The 16677-nt window shown below is 47.9% G+C and overlaps 1 long non-coding RNA gene across 1 annotated transcript; it reads left to right on the forward strand.

Moving 5' to 3' along the window:
- Positions 1–292: 292 nt before the first annotated feature.
- LOC124243508 (uncharacterized) lies at positions 293–11117 on the forward strand. Its single transcript, XR_006889695.1, has 3 exons — positions 293–940; positions 2875–3005; positions 10857–11117. It is a non-coding gene; the product is annotated as an uncharacterized LOC124243508 (long non-coding RNA).
- The last annotated feature ends 5560 nt before the right edge of the window (positions 11118–16677 follow it).

A 16677-nucleotide genomic window follows, 5' to 3' on the forward strand; every position in this document is an offset into this window, starting at 1 on the left:
GACAACCTTGCTTGTTGACCTCAAGAACCTGAGAGTGAAATGCATCGACTTGCCTCTGGAACATAGGGTAGGCGTCATTTTAAGCATCTGCTGCTATCTCAGGCCAAATCGAAATGTTTTCCTTTTATAGCATTTTAAAAACTTTTCCCAGAAAATATCAGCATTACATTGTGTCATGTCATATTTAGAGTTGCACAATGTTAGGCTCTCTCAAAAGAATGTTGAGAAGATTATATTTTAAAATAATAAGCCTGGGAAAATGACTGACTTGAGATGTTTAATAGTAATAAATATTCCTGAAGGATAAATTAGTCAATAACTATGTGTTGAGTGCAAATGGCATGTCATGCAATGCAATGTTGAAAAAAATTCTAATTTATGATATTCCTGTCTCCCATGAGGCACCTAACAGAACTTGGCATTTAAAACCTACTCATCCAGGGAGAAGCCACATTCCAGCACCAGATGTTCACCGTGCGGCTTGAAAAGCCTGGGCTCCGACCGTGCGGGTGCCCACACTGTGCACTCTACAACCGTGCTCCAGCATCACTCACACGCCTGCGTGTGATTCTTAGCAGATGTCTGAGTCCGCACTGAATTGTATTGTGTTTCATGTGTTTAATGAGAATCTGAGAATCCTGTGGTGCGAGAAATCACAAAGCATACTCTGGTCACCGTTCCGTCGTGCCGAGTCCGTCTGAGATCTGGAAGTCATTCGTGCCTTGCCGTGATGTGATTTAAAGTGAAACCTCATAAAATTGCATGGTATGGTGGGGAGGAGGGATGTTTCTTGCCTGACTGCAGTGTAGACTGCTTTCTTTGGATCCATTTGCTGAATATTTATGGAGCCCCTGTGACCTGCTGGGCAAGGCTGTGAAGGGGCATCCAGAGAAACAAGACCGTCCTGCTCATTTCAGGAGCTTGTCACTTGCTTGGGAAGGTAAGACACAGCAAGAATCAGTTAAATCGCCTTAAGACAGTGTGGAATTCAGCCAAAACGGAAGGTTACATACAAATTCGTAATGAGGTGGGGAATTTTATTTATTAGAAATTCTCCATGAGGATTCTCCATGAGCTGATAGCACTACAATTTCCAGGAAGCCCCCGGCTCCATCCCAGTAGAGGCTGGTGGTACCAGGGAGTCATGGAGATTCCACGTCCACTAGCCCTCCTGGGGGCCTGGGGCAGGCATTTGCGGACTCTGGGCTTGAAGGCTGGAGGTGTGAGGCAGGGGAGGAGGAAGGAGCCGCGTCTGCATGGAAAATAACTGAGGTCACGGCAAAGAGCTGAGAAGATGCTCTGAGAGCAGGAGGGTCTGGAGGCTTTGGGAAGGAAAGGGAATTGGGCAGGACAGAAAGGGAGTCTTTTAGAAGGGTTATGGCTGTGAACTGGAATTCCTTTCGTGGTCTTTGAGAGCCATTAATAAAGACAGGAACCAAGTTTTAACTTGGATGCTGGACCATTTTTGCAATGCCTCGCTGTTCTGAAATAATGCACGTGAGGCCTTGAGAATATACATTCTCTGGAGTCAGAGAAAAGGAAATCCGTGAGGATGGAGGGGACGAACCTGGACCGATGTTGGAGGGTAAGAGGACGGATGGGCAGCAGGGAGGGCGTTTCTGGAGGAGGGGCTGATATGAGCAAAGCCCTGATCCACAGAGGCTGCTTGGGGGAAAACAGGAGGCTGCGTAGCTGGGGCAGTGATGATGGATGGGGAGTGGGGATGTCAGTTTGGTGTAAAGGTCAAATCAGATTCCAGAACTCCTTGAATGCCTGGTTGAGTAGTTGGTTTTCAACCAGCAGGTGATGAGGACCCATCTGAAAATTTTAAATGGTGAGGGGCTATGATGGAAATGGAGCGGCTTGAAGCCAGGGCCATGGGTTCCAATGCCATTGCCTTGGCCCAGGAATGCATTATAGGAATGTGGATTACTAAAGCAGCCGTGATGATGGAGAGTAAGGGAATGAGCAGATAATAGGGAGGAAGAATCGATTAAACCCAGGGATGAAACAGATGGAATGAAGGGACAGCACGAAAGATCGCACTTATTAAGCATTTCCGATTGCATCCACCGTACCTCTGGGTGCTTGATAAATATCGGTGGAGTATATGCTAACAGTAATATTATGAACATGGTATTATTGATGCCATTTTGCAGTTGAGGAAATTAAAGGCCAGAGAATTTGGGTGACTTGTCATCATTCCCAGAGGCAACCGGTGGAGCCGAGATTGTCCTGATTTGAAAACGAGCGCTCTTGAAAACTCCACAACGCTTCCGCCAAGCAAATTCTCTGGCCCCAGGCTCAAGGAGGGTGGGTTAGAGACAGACAAAGATGCGAGGGAGGAACTTCTTCAGAAAGGGAAAAATGATTGTTTTCTGGTTGCGTTGGTTTGGAAGTTTTGTCAGAATATCTTCCCGTTGGAATTGCGGGGGGGGGGGGGGTGGGGGGGGGTGGGTGGCCATCTCAGAAGTGGGGATGGAGTGGGGGTTCCTGCACTTGGAGGTGAGCTGGCGCTTGCCCGCTCTGAGCCAGGAGCTCTCGGGCTGCATGCAGGTTTGTCTAGTTCCTGCCCACAGTTGCTTCGTGTTGGAGTCGAGCGCTGTCGGCTTCTAACCAGCGAGAGGTGAGACCTAGTGCTGGCCACAGGCCTCAGCCTCCTCGTCCTTCAGCTGAGGGCTGGGTCACTGGGTCTCAGACTGTGCCTCTCAAAGCCAGTGCGGAGGAGCCCCCGTGGGGCTGCTGTCCTTCTCCCCCTCCTTGACCAACCCCTCCAGCCACCACTTTCCAAGTGCTTTTGTGAGTTTTACTCATTTGTATTTCTGGGGAAGGTTTTAACTGAACACAAGCCTCTCTGTGATCATCTCTCTCCAGATTTGAAATGAACTGTTCCCGTGCTTCCGGGGACCCCTCCCAGACTAGCAGCCTACGATTCTGTGCTGACTGCATCCTCTCGTCAGCAGGAGATGGAGCGAAGGAACCCACCTTCTGGGGCCGTCTCACAGGTGACCAGCTCCACAGCACTGAGGGCTTATGCGAAGTGAGGATTCGAGACCCACTTCACAGCCCCAGAAATGCATACTTGGGACAAACCCTTCTGCTGTTTCTCCATCATCCTTAAGTTGGGAAGCCGATGTCCTAGTGAGGTGTGAGGCGGAGTGGACAGCAGGATTCTGTGTGCAGGATTCAGCTTTTCCTCTGCTGTGTCTGTCCCGGGGACCCGTCTGCGTCCGCTCTCAGGGGATCCCCAGGACAGCACAGAGAGCAGTGAACACATTTCTGGATTGAGTCAGGCCAGTGGGGCTAGCGATGTGGCGGTAGCATGCCATTGCACTCCTGGTGGTCACCTGGGAGATCGCTGATGGCTCAGCAGGGCCCGCGGGAGCTCCGTCTGCCCGGCCGGACTTGGATCTGAGATGGTCACCTGCGAGCTCAACAGCCCCGCAGGTGCCCGGCAGACACGGTGTCTCGCAGACAGATAACAGCGCCTTGAGAAGCGTCTGTTTTTGATGTTAGAGTTAGAGGCTTGCTTAAACACACCCACAATTAGCCCTGACCCTTCTCGCCGGGTCACTGTGTCCTGATTCACAATCTCACGTGCAAGGCAACTGGATCTTGTTGGAGATGGATGTGGGGGGACAGGACGACAATAGGATGTCAGTGTGTTAGGTCTGGAGGGGGCAGAGGAGCAGGGCAGAGCAGCCGCCAGACCGTCAAGAGACGGCCGCTGGCGCCACCGAGCCCTGCCCTGAGGGAAAGCAACACAGCCTTTAATTTGTCCCAAGAAGTTGAACGTTGAAAATAATAACTTTGCAGAGATAGCTTATTACACAGTTCTTCCGTCGATTAACTCCGTGAGGTAGAAATTATTATTCCCATTTTGCAGATGAGCAAATTGAGGGTTGGGATAAGTAACCTTGTCCTAAATCATCCAGTTGAGCCAGTGCTGTAGGGAAATTAATATCAGGAGACTGTGTTAGGATACTCCAGAGAAGCAGAACCAATGAGGTGTGTGTAGGGGAGAGAGAGGGAGAGAGAGAGATTTATTTTAACGAATTGGCTCATGTGATTGTGGCACATCTGGAATTTGCAGGGTCGGCCGGCAGGCTGCAGACCCAGAAAGAGTTGATGCCACAGCTCGAGTCTGAAGGCCATCGGGAGGCGGGATTCCTTCTTCTTCAGGCCACTTCAGTCTTTTATCTCGAGGCCTTCAACTGACTAGATGGGGCCCACCAAATTATGGAGGGGCATCTGCTTTGTTCAAAGTTGACTGACTTAAATGTTAATCTCATCTAAAAAATACATTCAGGGGACATCTGGATGGGTGGTTGACCACGGCCCAGCCAAGTGGGCACATAAAATTAACCATCAAAGAGACCCTAAGAGGACTGAAGCAAACCACTGAGAAACACAGAAGCCCAGATACCAATAGCTCTGAGGTTGCCACTCAATGGGAAGAGTCTGGTGGGGGATGAAGGACCGTGGCCGTGCTCTGTGTGGCTCCCTGAGGGGCTGGGAAACTGAAACAACTGAGTCCCGGCTGTTAGTGCATTCTTCATGCTGGAGAAGCAGGCTTGCCTACCGGGGCAGCTACAGAGTTTGCTGTAGTCCTGGAGGGACACGCAGAATGGGTCACAGGAAGCGTCTGCAGTGGAGGTTGCTGTCCCCGTTGGTCACTTCTTCATTTTTGCTATAAACTCGAGCGGACTTCTCAGTTTGCTGTTTCCAGTGGGAAGCACTCCCTGCCTGACATCTCCCTTCCAGCTTCCTCCATTGCCTGCTGTGTCTTCCATGCCCGTGGAGCCCAGGCCAGCTCCGTGATGTCCCACGCTCCTTCAGACTGGCTGGTGGGCAGGGACGGCCTGCTGGTGTCTGGTGTCTCACTGCCTTTCTGTAGCCATGAAGCACACGTGTCTATGGAAGTGCCTTCAAGGAGCTAGGCTCCTGGGGGCATCTCAAGCAATGTGATGGGTCCTCAGGGGAGACATGGATTCGGGGACATTTCACTGCTTCTAGACAATGAGGGTTTCCACAGCGATTGTACGAATGCCCTGGCCACATCCTGAACCGGTTCTGGGGGTCCTCCTCCCACAGCTCTCCCTCACTGGAGCTGTTACCCGCCCCCCCCCCCCCCACCATGTTGTAATTATTGATGACATGCACAGATTCTCCTCTGGCTTGTAATAACCTCAAGGGGGTGACAGAATCATAGGCCCCTGTACCTCTCTTCCAGTATCTGACACATGACAGGTACTCAGGGGATGTTGAGGCAGGAAATAATGAGGAGCCCCCCTGGGGAGAAGTGCCGTCACCATGGCCATCATGGAGCCTTGGTGCAGGAGCAAGCACAGAGGCAGGAGGGCACGCTGCCCAATGTCATGCTGGTGACAGGCTGGTGAAAGAGACATGGATTGAGACTCCTTGACCCCTGTGTGTAAACAACGTTCTTCTAGTACAGGACTCAAGCAAGGACATTTAAAAAGTTCATTTACAGCAATGGGGCTGTCTCCTCTTGAAAAAGCCGTGACAGCGTGTAATCCTGTATAAGAAACCGCACAGTCCTTTGAACAATTCTGCACCTCGTTCCTTTGCACTGATGCAGTGCGCGACCCACAACACTGTCCTCTCCCCTTCCTTCGTGCTTGTGTCTCCCTGCTCTGCCTTTTCTTTTCGCTTCTGCAGTTGACTGGGCTGGGTGCCCTGCAACTAGAACTTGTGTGAGGGGGGCAGGTGGGCAGGAGACTGGGAAGGAAGTGCACTGTGTTGATGCCATGTGAGTACTGAACTAGCTTATTTTAGACACAGAAGAGTATTATCTTTTTTTTTTTTTTAAGATTGTCACCTGAGCTAACAGCTTTTGCCAATCTTCTTTTGTTTTCTTTCCTTCTTCTCCCCAAAGGCCCCCAGGACATAGTTGTGTATTCTAGTTGTAAGTGCCTCTGGTTCTGCTATGTGGGACGCCGCCTCAGCATGGCCCGATGAGCAGTGCCATGTCCACCCCCAGGATCCGAACCAGCGAAACCTTGGGCCACTGAAGCAGAGAGCGCGAACTTAACCACTCGGCCACTGGCCAGGCCCAGAAGAGTATTATGTTATTCACTCATTGGTTTGTTCATTCACTTCTTCATTTGTTCAGCAAATATAACATCTACCATGACCCAGGCACGGTGATACCAATATTCCCAGTAAATGAGGCCTCTTGAAATGGTATTTTAAAATTAACTCAAGGCTAATTGGCAAGTGGTTAATGGGCCAGGATAGGAGTTACAAAGTTACAGGGGCATGGATGGGGACCACACTTCCAGACGAGGGGAAGGAGGTCAAGAATGAGCTGCAGAGACAGTAGTGAACGATGACATGAGTGGAGCCATATTAAACCAGCGCCGGGGGAACAGCCCCATGGCCGAGTGGTTAAGTTTGCGTGCTCCATTCCTGTGGCCCCAGGTTTCACAGGTTCAGATCCTGGGTGCGGACATGGCACCACCCATCAGGCCATGCTGAGGTGGCGTCCCACACAGAAGAGCCAGAGGGACCACAACTGGAATATACAACTATGTACTGGGGGGTCTTGGGGAGAAGAAGAAGAAGAAGAAGAAGAAGAAGAAAAAAAAGAAGATTGGCAATAAATGTTAGCTCAGGTGCCAATCTTACCAAAAAAAAAAAAACCCAAGCCAGAGCAGCCATTTCAGGGGCATTACCTCGCATGTCCTGTTTTCTTTGTTTTCCAAACTGAACCAAACCTCCAACATTCCAACAAGTCAGCAAGGATGAGGACATTCTGTTTGTAAGGACTGTGGGAACTGGACTTTGCTGATGACCGAATCTGAACCAGTCAACGAAGGACAAGTCCAGCCTTAGCGCATCTAACACCCATGAACTCTTCCTCAACACAATTCAGCTCAGCCTCCCTTTTTCCCATAAAGACCCTGAGCCCCTCTCCTATAAATGGACCACTTTTTGGGTTTCTGCCAGAAACCGTGCTCCCCAGTTACAATTCCTTGATCCCAAATAAATGCTCTGCCTCTGAAATTGGCTTCTGTCTTTGTAGGTTGACAGCACGGGGCGGGGGAGAAGGCATTAAATTTAGGCCCCGTGGCCTAGAGGCCAGCCTTTCTGCAGAAGTGCTGGGAACAGGGTACAGGGAAGGCAGTGCGCTCAGAGGATTGCCAAGGGCAAGCCACCGTCTCTGAGTTCAACTGGTCAGCCCGAGGGGTGCGACCCCATCCTGCCAGCTTGAACAAGAAACAGCTGGAACGCTGGGTGACATTTATCTTGCCTCGTTCCAGGACGAACTCTGAAACTCTGCTTTAGATGTCCTATGGGTTCCTAGGACACCAATTGCAAAGTGCTATAAACTCAGTGGCTTGAAACAACAGACATTTATTATCTCACAGTTCTGGAGGCCAGAAGTCTGAACGCAGGTGTGGGCAGGGCCCTGCTCCCACTGAAGGCACCAGCGGAGCATCCTTCCTGCCTCTTCCAGCTTCTGGCGGTAGCTGGCAATCTTTGGTGTTCTGGGCCTATAAGCCATCAGTCTAATCTACTCTGTCCTCACACGGACTTCTCTCCCTGTGTGTGTGTGTGTGTGTGTCTCTTCCTCTCTTCTTATAAGGACTCCAGTCCTACTGGATTAGAGGCCCACCCTACTCCAGCATGACCTCATTTTAACTTAACCCATTACATCTGTATTGATGCTATTTCCAAATAAGGTCACATTCTGAGCTTCTGGGAAGGGCATGAATTTGGTGGGACACTATTCAACCAGTGTTGATGTGTATGGTTTCACCGAAGGTTATGAAGATGCCAGTGAATTAGGTTCTGCTTTCTGAAGGTCTGGCCAGGAGAAGGATGTGCTGATAAACACTGTTTGTCTGTGTGTGTTGGGGGAGCCCAGTAGGGGGTGGCAAAAGCTCAGGTCACAGTCCCAGAAGAGAAGCGCCACCAACCCCTGAGGCCACGTGGGGGACCAGGCAGATGCATGCTGGCTGCCTCCTGCTGAGCTCTTCTCTTCTTGGAGAGTTCACTTCAAGGATGGATGGTCATGTTTTCATAAAAACACCTGGAAACATAACTTTTTGATTGTAAGTTTCCAACCCAACATTCAGAAACTTGGCCACAATTTTCACTTTTTGCTCAGAAGATTGCCTCGGTCCGTGGAGAGGGAGGAAGAGAAGAAACGGTTGAAAAGAGGCCGCCTTATACCCTTGTTTGCCTTGAGAGCTCTTAGAAGACGGAGTACATCTCAAGAACCCCTCCAACCTCCAATGAGTGACTGTGATCACTGGTACTCTCCCAGTGACCTTCATGGGGGTCTCCTAGCCCAGGATACATAGACAGAGGCTGGAAGACAGCGCTCCTGCTGTCTCTACTGGTTCCCACGGCACCATGCCCAGCTGGGCTGCTCCTCTGTTGCCAGCTGCCATGTACCTTGAAGTGATACTGAACTATGCTATCACATTATCGTGTGGGTTTGAGATGCTTCAGTGCTGTTAACGACATCATCCTCGCTCCCTCAATGTATCCTTTCCTCTAGAATAGAAGAGATTATTCAGACACTCAAAGATTATTTTGCAGTTGGCCAGAAGGGCATCTCTGTTCCCATCTTGGGCTCGCCGTTCGGGCTTAGCTTTGGCTGGGCACCGGTCTTTTCAGAAATGCACTGCACAACCTTTTGTTTCCCTCCTGTTATTAGGGCTAATCTCTGTGACCTGAATTCTGTCCCCAGCTGGATGGGGTCTGTAGGAAATGGGCATTGTGTTTTTCTTGTAACTCAGAGACCCCCTCCTTCTGACCTACAGATTAGAAGGTTAATTGAGATTTCTGTTTATATTCTAATCTCCACGTCTAATGTGTCCTAAATCTTGATCTTTTTTAGCTGAGCGGCGCTTAATTACTTTTCCAGAGGTAAAGCTTGATGTTTTCAGGATGAATTGCAGGGCAAGAACGTCCCTGATAAGCCCAAGATGGCAGAAAACAAGGATGATTGATGCGGGGTGGTATTATGGAGGCAACTCAGGCAAAGGCGTCTTGAATTCCAGCCTTGTAAGAACTGATCGTTTTATTCTCTCTCAAGTCTTTTATGAATCGTTTCACGTTGATTTTGGTTTCGACTTTGCATGTGCCACTTACCAGAAGAATAGGATTTTTAAAAATAAATCGTTTAGATGCAAATGGACTTTTTTTCCGAAGATTAAACAATTAGCAAATAAAAAACAGTGCAGATGTACACTGTTTAGATATTTGGAGGAACAGTTCTGCTGTTGTTTTTTCATTTTTACCAGCTTTGAGCATTGAGCCTTCCTGGGGGCACTGCCGGCTGGAGGGCAGGGAAGCAGAGTGGTTAGAATACAGGCTCTGGCGTCAGTCCAACCCTGGCTCAAGTCCCAGGGTGAATATCAACCAGCTGGTCATCCTGGCCCAGTAGTTAACGCCTTCAGTCTCTGTTACCTTATCTATAGAAGGCCTGGCTAAAGCTATGGGGTCCTTGTGAAGCCCAGATGACAGAGCACAGGCAAAGCACTGAGCACAGTGCCTGCCAATGGGAGGTGCTCATGCCCTTGTGGAGTGGTGATGGTGGTGGTATTGGTGGTAGTGGTGATCGTCATGGTGATGTGAGAATGGAGACAATGGTGATGATGGGGATGTTGGCATGACAGTGATGATGATGATGATGATGGTAATGATGATGATGTTGGCAATGATGAAGGTGATGGCAATGATGATGGTGATGGTAATGATGATGGTGCTGATGGTGATGATGGAGGTAATGGTGGTGTTGGGCATAGTGATGTCATGGTGGTGGTGATGACAGAGATGGTGAAGTGATGGTGGTGGCAGTGATGGTGATGACGGTAGTGATGATAATGGTGATGATGGGATGGTGATGTGATGATGGTGATGATGCTGATGGGGATGTGATGATAGTGATGACGTATTTAACATCTGCACAGGAGCTTGAATTAGATCATAGGCTGCCATTTTGACTTCTAATGTTTATCAGTATAAATATCATCTTTCCAACTGATGATTTAAGGATAGATCACTTTTTACAAGTAGATTTTTGCACCTCCCACTGTATATAGCATACATCTGGGATATAATATTTGCCATTTGTTTGAAACTTTGGTGCTCCCACTGGAATTCTATTTTCCTTAGGCCTCTTGCTTTTCTCAATCCTACCATGCTGGAATCTCTAAAGATAACCCTGAGCTTAGGCCATCTTTGAGGGGTAGTCATACATATTGAGTGACCCCATGTAAGAAGTAGAAAAGGAGAGTTCCTTTTGGGGAAGAGTACATGGGCTGTGTTTGACTCACCGCTTTCTGAAGCTGACCCCCTCCTGTCGAATGGTTAGAGTTTTGACCCCCTCAGTATCTGCAAACCCTTGTTTGATTGGGTCCTTCTTACTGTGGGTTGATTGAGGCTCTTTGAAAGCAATCTATATTAATGCGGTGTACAAATTGGTCCATCATGAAAGTCACATTGGTTCTGCACTGCAGTAGTGGACAGGTGGACCCTTGCCTCCTTCCTGAGTCCACTGGGCAGCCCCAGGCCATGCACAGCCTGTTCCCCCCTCTCCCTCGGCCCCCTCTGCACCCTTATCGCTCGTACTCCCCCACCCCTGCCATCTGCTCACCAACATGTCCTTTGTCAGAAGCCTGAGCGCAGCTCTGATGTCCAGAGACAGCTCAGCTGCTGGGAACATGGGGCGTTGATTGAGTACATCTTGGGGGAATACATTTTTCTTTTCTTTTTTAAGAAAAATGATTTATCAACAGTATTGAAGGGAATGCGAAGAGGAGAAAATCAGGATTAAACAGTTTGTTTTCATTCTCTCCATCTTCACTGGATTCTAGCCTGCAGGCCCTCCATTGTCTCCTGTGGCAGAGGACAAACAGGACCGCAATATCTTGCAGTTCCCCCGCCGAGAGGTCTCTCCCCGCTCCACTCGGTCAGGCTGGGCTCGCCTCGCCTCATGATTTGCTTGACAGCAGAATGTCAAGCCAAATGATGTCATGCGTGTCTTGGAGCTGAGGCCACTGTGTTGTGAAGAAGCCCAGGGAGGGGAGGAGAAGGCTTCTCAGCTGCCCCTGCAGACCCCCCTGCAGAACACGGGACAAGAGAGCCAGTGAGACCAGCAGAAGGACTACCCAGCCACGGACTGGTGGGAAATAACCAGTAGTTGACATGGTTTGTTAGGGAGCAACTCATAACTGAAACATATGGTAATATTTCCTTCTTCCTATTTCTATGTGTGCTTATCACTTCCATCGCTGCCTCTTTTTTTTTTCTTGATAGAAATACTAGAAATACAGGAAGAATTTTTCTAGCATTAAAAACCTTAAAAGAAGCATCGTAGTAGATGCTGCTTTGCTTTGCTTATGTATTAATACTCCACATTGTCCCAGAGAAGGTTTAAAGAGGCTTACAAAAATACATAGACTTTGGTAAGGTAAAAATAAATAATTTGGGGAAAGTGGGGCAAAGAATACACAAGGACAGAGAAATATGACAACACTGGAGGCTGGGTCACCGTGAAACACAGTGAGTGGCTGATGTCAGCGTTCCTCTGATAATAAGCCTACCTCATCCCACTTCTTCTGGGAATCCCACCAGATGAGATCCCATGGCAGCCACTGTTCCAGGCCTTGTTCCTTTTGTCTTGTGAGTTATTTACGCGTTTGCCTCTTTTGCTGGATAGAAAATTACTTGAGGACAGAAGTGATGACTTATTCTCATCCAGAGAGACTGACAAAATTATCCAGTATATTGGCTATGATCAATAGTTTTTATTAGAATAAATGGAATTAAAATCAACATCTAAACAGTTGACGGATTCCTGCTTCTGCTTTTCTCATTGAGCTTCACGGCAAACACGTGTTTCCACGTGAAGGTGAGACGTAATTCTGGTCCAAGCTCTGTTTTCCAGTTTCTGGCCCATCATCTCAGGTCCAGCGCAACCCTCCTATTATGTTCAAAGATGTTGTTTCAAATTATCTTATGCACAGTCGCACAGCCAGTGTCTGCTGCCCTTATTTTTCTGGCAGATTGATTAAGCACAACAGTAATACTGTGTCTCACCCATTTTAGGACGTATGTGTTTTTCCCTGTTCTACCATCTCCAAAATGGGGGTGTCTCTCATAGCTGACAGAGTGGCAGTGTTTAATTGCCAGTACTTTTTCTGTTTTCTTTCTTAATGGCACCCAAAATAATGGTGTCATATAAATGACAGCTGCTTGAGATTCATGAAATGCTGTCATGACTCACACTTGTCGACTGTTTATTATAGGCCGGGCATCACTCTAAGTTTTTGAACTAGTTAAAACTGCATTGCAAGCCTACGTCATAGATTCCATTTCATCCCTACTTTACAGATGATATGCCTCAGGCTGGGAGAGGAGAAGGAATTTCTTACCTTTGCTAGGTCACCAAGCTGATACGGCTCAGCACGAGGTTGACCTGAGCGAAGCCATATTGTAGAAAAGAAACCATATTGTAACCTTGAATGACCTCTGACTAACTAACTCAGCTGGATCTGCACCCTCCAGGAGATGGACGTGCTCTGTAGATTTTGTGGCCCCTCCCAGCTGCTGTAAGTTGATAACTTTGTTCTTTTGAGTTCCTTAGGAATGTGAAGACCCCAGGGCAGAGAGACTATGCTGATAGCCATCATCAATGACAACTGAAAGATCATGGGATAGGGCATTGTTCTAGTCTCTGATGCCTATCTAGTAAAACAAAAGACTATCAAGAACTAAGACCAGATGCCTCCCCCACGTGGAGACCAGCCCCTGTATAACTGGCCTGAAGTCTTTGTTCTGGAAGATGGTTCTTGTGGACATTGGTTGGCCATCTTCCCCCTTGCTAGCAAGCTGTAATAAAGAAACTCTTTCTCTCCTATCACCTTGCCTCCTGGCTATTGGCATGTCTTGTGGCACATAGATGACCCTCCTTAGGCAGTAACAAAGCTGGGACATGTCAAGGCTGAGATTTGAACCTAGGCTCTCTGTCTTCAGACCCCAGGCCGTAAATAGGTGTTTTGATCAAAATCACTTCACCCTGCATTTTTCTTAGGAATTTATTGTATCCGTGGCCTCGCCCATCTCATTGAAATGCTACACAAGCTCAATGGTGCGGCAAGAAATGAAATGCAGTTGTAACCTGGATATAATAAGATGTTTGTAAGCCTTGTGTAACTAGATTATCCACTTGGGGCACAGAAAAACTTTATGAAATCAGAATTTGATGTTAGGCCTGATAAGTAAATGGCAAACAATAGGATATGTTGGAGCATATGAGGAAGCCATTTGGTGTAAAACTAATTCAGCCCAAAATTGTTTTTCCAAAAGGGCCTGACGTGGCCGTTGAACATGCATTGTATATCTACTTAAGAATTTACTATGTCCCAAAGACAAGAACTATGCCCTTAAAGATAAGGATGTAACTTCCCCTATATTGGGGTTTCCTTAAGGATAAGCATCTTTCCCTAAACTAAGGATTGATCACTGACCTGCTGTGTTCACCTTGTGACCACTCACCTTGAGGCCACCGACCTAATGTGTTCACTGAATCGCTGTGCTGGCAAAGCAATCTTGTGACTATTGTAAAAGGGACATTCCAATCATACATGATACACACTCTTTGATGGTATATAACCATTCTGTACACCTCACTTCTTTGGAGAGCTCCATCCCTTTGTGAAAGGATACTCCTGGGCTATACGGCCCTCAGACCTGGCTCAAAATAAACTCATCCCAATTTTGATTTATAGATTGGTTATGGATTACTTGAGTCAACAGGCTATTAGGTCATTATGACATGGCTTGGACTCTTTCTAAGGTAAGAAAGAAGACCCCATGGTAAAGACTAGAACGTGGTCCTCTGCAATCTCTTATGCACTCTAAGCTGGGTGCATCAGAACATTCAGATTTTGGGGTACACAAGCTGTAAGGACTGAAGGAGGCCCAGGGAGCCATATCCACTCGTGATTTCACATATCCATGACATCTACATCTCTCTCTGTGCCTGAGTCTCCCTGTCTGTAAAATGGGGGTGATAATGACATCAACTAGAAGGCTACTGTGAGGATTCAATGAGTAAATACACCCAAAGTCCTTGAAACGATGCCTGGCACAGAGTGAAGTGTTTGTTGTTTATTATTATTGTACAAGTTGGGATTGTGATTCTTGCCACTTCTCACACCTGGACCCACCTTTGTGCTGAGTCGATCTCTGCTTCTCTGAAATCCTCAAATTCCTTTCCTCGTTGGGTCAACTCTATCTCCAACCCCCACACCCCTCATTCTGCACCCCAACACTGACCCATTGGTGCCATTGAGGATCATTCAGCATTTTCGTGATCTCATTGGATTCTGGGGATTAAGGTAAATCTATGACACAATTTGGTGTAAATTTCAGATCCTGGATTCCTGCCAGACATCAAGATCTTCAATTCCCAAATGATGGTTTGGTCTTAAAGGGAAGAGAAGGCTGGTTTTTTGTTGTTACACTAGGTGGGTGGGAAATGAAAGCAGCAGAGCAAGACTTGAATATACGTCTATTGCAGATGAAAGTAACGACAGCTATTTACACACCGTTGTTTATGCATGCATCACATCTGTGAGCAGGAAACCCTGTGGAAGGCAGCCTCCAAGGTGGTCCCCAATGGTCTTGTCTTCTGGAATCCAAGCCCTGTGTCCCTGTGTAGTTCCCTCTCACACTGAACTGAGGCTGGTGTGTGTGATCGACAGAGCGTAGTGGGGTGAATTTGTGCCTTTGGAAGGTAGGTCATAAAGAGCACTGAGCCCCACCTTCATCTCTTGGATCAGGGACTTGGGGAAAGCAACTGCCGTGCATGAGGATGCTCTGGCAGCACTGTGGAGAGGCCCACACGCAGAGGAGAGGAGGCGTCCTGCCAACAGCCAGCACCGCTTGCTGCTATGAGAGTGAGTGGGAGACGATAAAAAATACACATTGGTCTCTGCTCCCTGGGTCCTGGCACAGAGCTCCTGAAACCCGTGTTATTTCCTATGTGATAAGAGCACTAGCAGCGTCTTTCGTTCTAATATTTGGTCTCCGACTCCGGTTCCTGACAAAGGGCTCCTAAGTCCCTTGGAATTTCCCGGGTGAGAAGAGTGTATTTTATTCTAATGAGGCAACTCTGGGTGGGCTCCTGGATGGGGGCTGGTCACTGGAAAGAGCAGTCATGATTGGAAGCTTGGAATTTTCAGCCCCACCCCCCATTCTCTTGAGAACAGAGGACTGGAAATAGAATTAGTGATGGATCAAGCCTAAGTGATGAAGCGTCCATAAAAATCCCAGTAGTATGGGTTTGGAGAGCTTCTGGGTTCGTGAACGCATGGAGGTGCGCATTCCGTCACACATTGCCCTACTCATCTCTTCCCTCTGGTTGTTGTCTGTATCCTTTGTCATATTCTTCTACAATAAACTGGTAAATGTAAGTAAGTATTTCTTTGAGTTCTGTGAGCCACTCCAGCCAATTAATCAAACCCAAGGAGGGGGTTGTGGGATCCTCCAGTCTATGACCAGTCAGTCAGAAGCGCAGGTGACAACCTGGACTCACGACTTGTGTCTGCAGTGGGGGGTGAGGAGGCAGTGTTGTAGGACTGAACCCTTAACCTATGGGGTCTGCTCCCATCTCCAGGGAGTGGTAGAATTGAGTTGAACTGTAGGACACCCCGCGGGTATCTGGAGAAATGCTTGCTGTTGGTGGTGTGGGCACCCCTCCAACCCCAAAGCACGTTGGAATGCATGTTCTTGGTGAACCATCTTGGAAGTGGGGCTTCCAGTCCCGGCAACTGGCCAGATGACTACAGCCCTGAAACCTCCTGAGAGACCACAGACCAGGGCAGCCTTATCAAGCTGTTCCCAAATTCCTGACCCACAGGAACTGGGAGAGCTAATTCATGTTTATTACTGTTTTAAGCCATTAGATTTGGGGGTTATTTGTTACACAACAATCAATAACTAATACCACCATGAATTAACTGTCTCCAGTCTTTGTTTTGCATTAATTGAACTAACAGAAAATGTGTGACTTGGAACCCGTCAATACCTCTTCTTTGACACAGTCCTGAAGAAGTAGGAAGTTGAAAGAAATCTACTTTCTAATACAAATGTCCCCTGTTCTCCTCATCCTCTACAAGGGTATGCTTCCTTTTAATGCATAAAGGGAAATGAGAGCAATGAGAACACCAGAAAACAGCAAGCATGGGGATCTGTGCTCAAGATAAATAAAGGCTGGGATAATCTTTCAAAGATGCCAAATTGTTCGTGGTGTATTTGTCACCATTTGTCTTCACTGAAATTTGGCTTCAGTTACTAAAAAAATATTAAAAAAAAAAAAGCTAAGCAGAGAACATGGGGGCCAAGGAGAGGCTCTGGTTTGGGACACAAGAACCTCAGTATTGTTTGAATGACTGTGGGTTTTGTTATTGTCAAACACAGCGCAGGAACTCAAGCCAATTCTAACAGGAAGCAAGGAAGGCGGGCCTCTGATCCACTGTGGGGTGGACAGGACGTGCGAGTCAGGGGAGGGGAGTCAGAGCCCATTCAGGGGCTGCTCTGGGACTCCACCCTTCTCTGTGTGGTGGAGGGGACCATCCTGGTCTCGGGGTGCTGGGTCGACAGCGTTGATGAAAGTCATTCAAAGTCGTT

The sequence above is a fragment of the Equus quagga genome, chromosome 8 (assembly GCF_021613505.1).
Source record: "Equus quagga isolate Etosha38 chromosome 8, UCLA_HA_Equagga_1.0, whole genome shotgun sequence".
Lineage (NCBI taxonomy): Eukaryota > Metazoa > Chordata > Mammalia > Perissodactyla > Equidae > Equus > Equus quagga.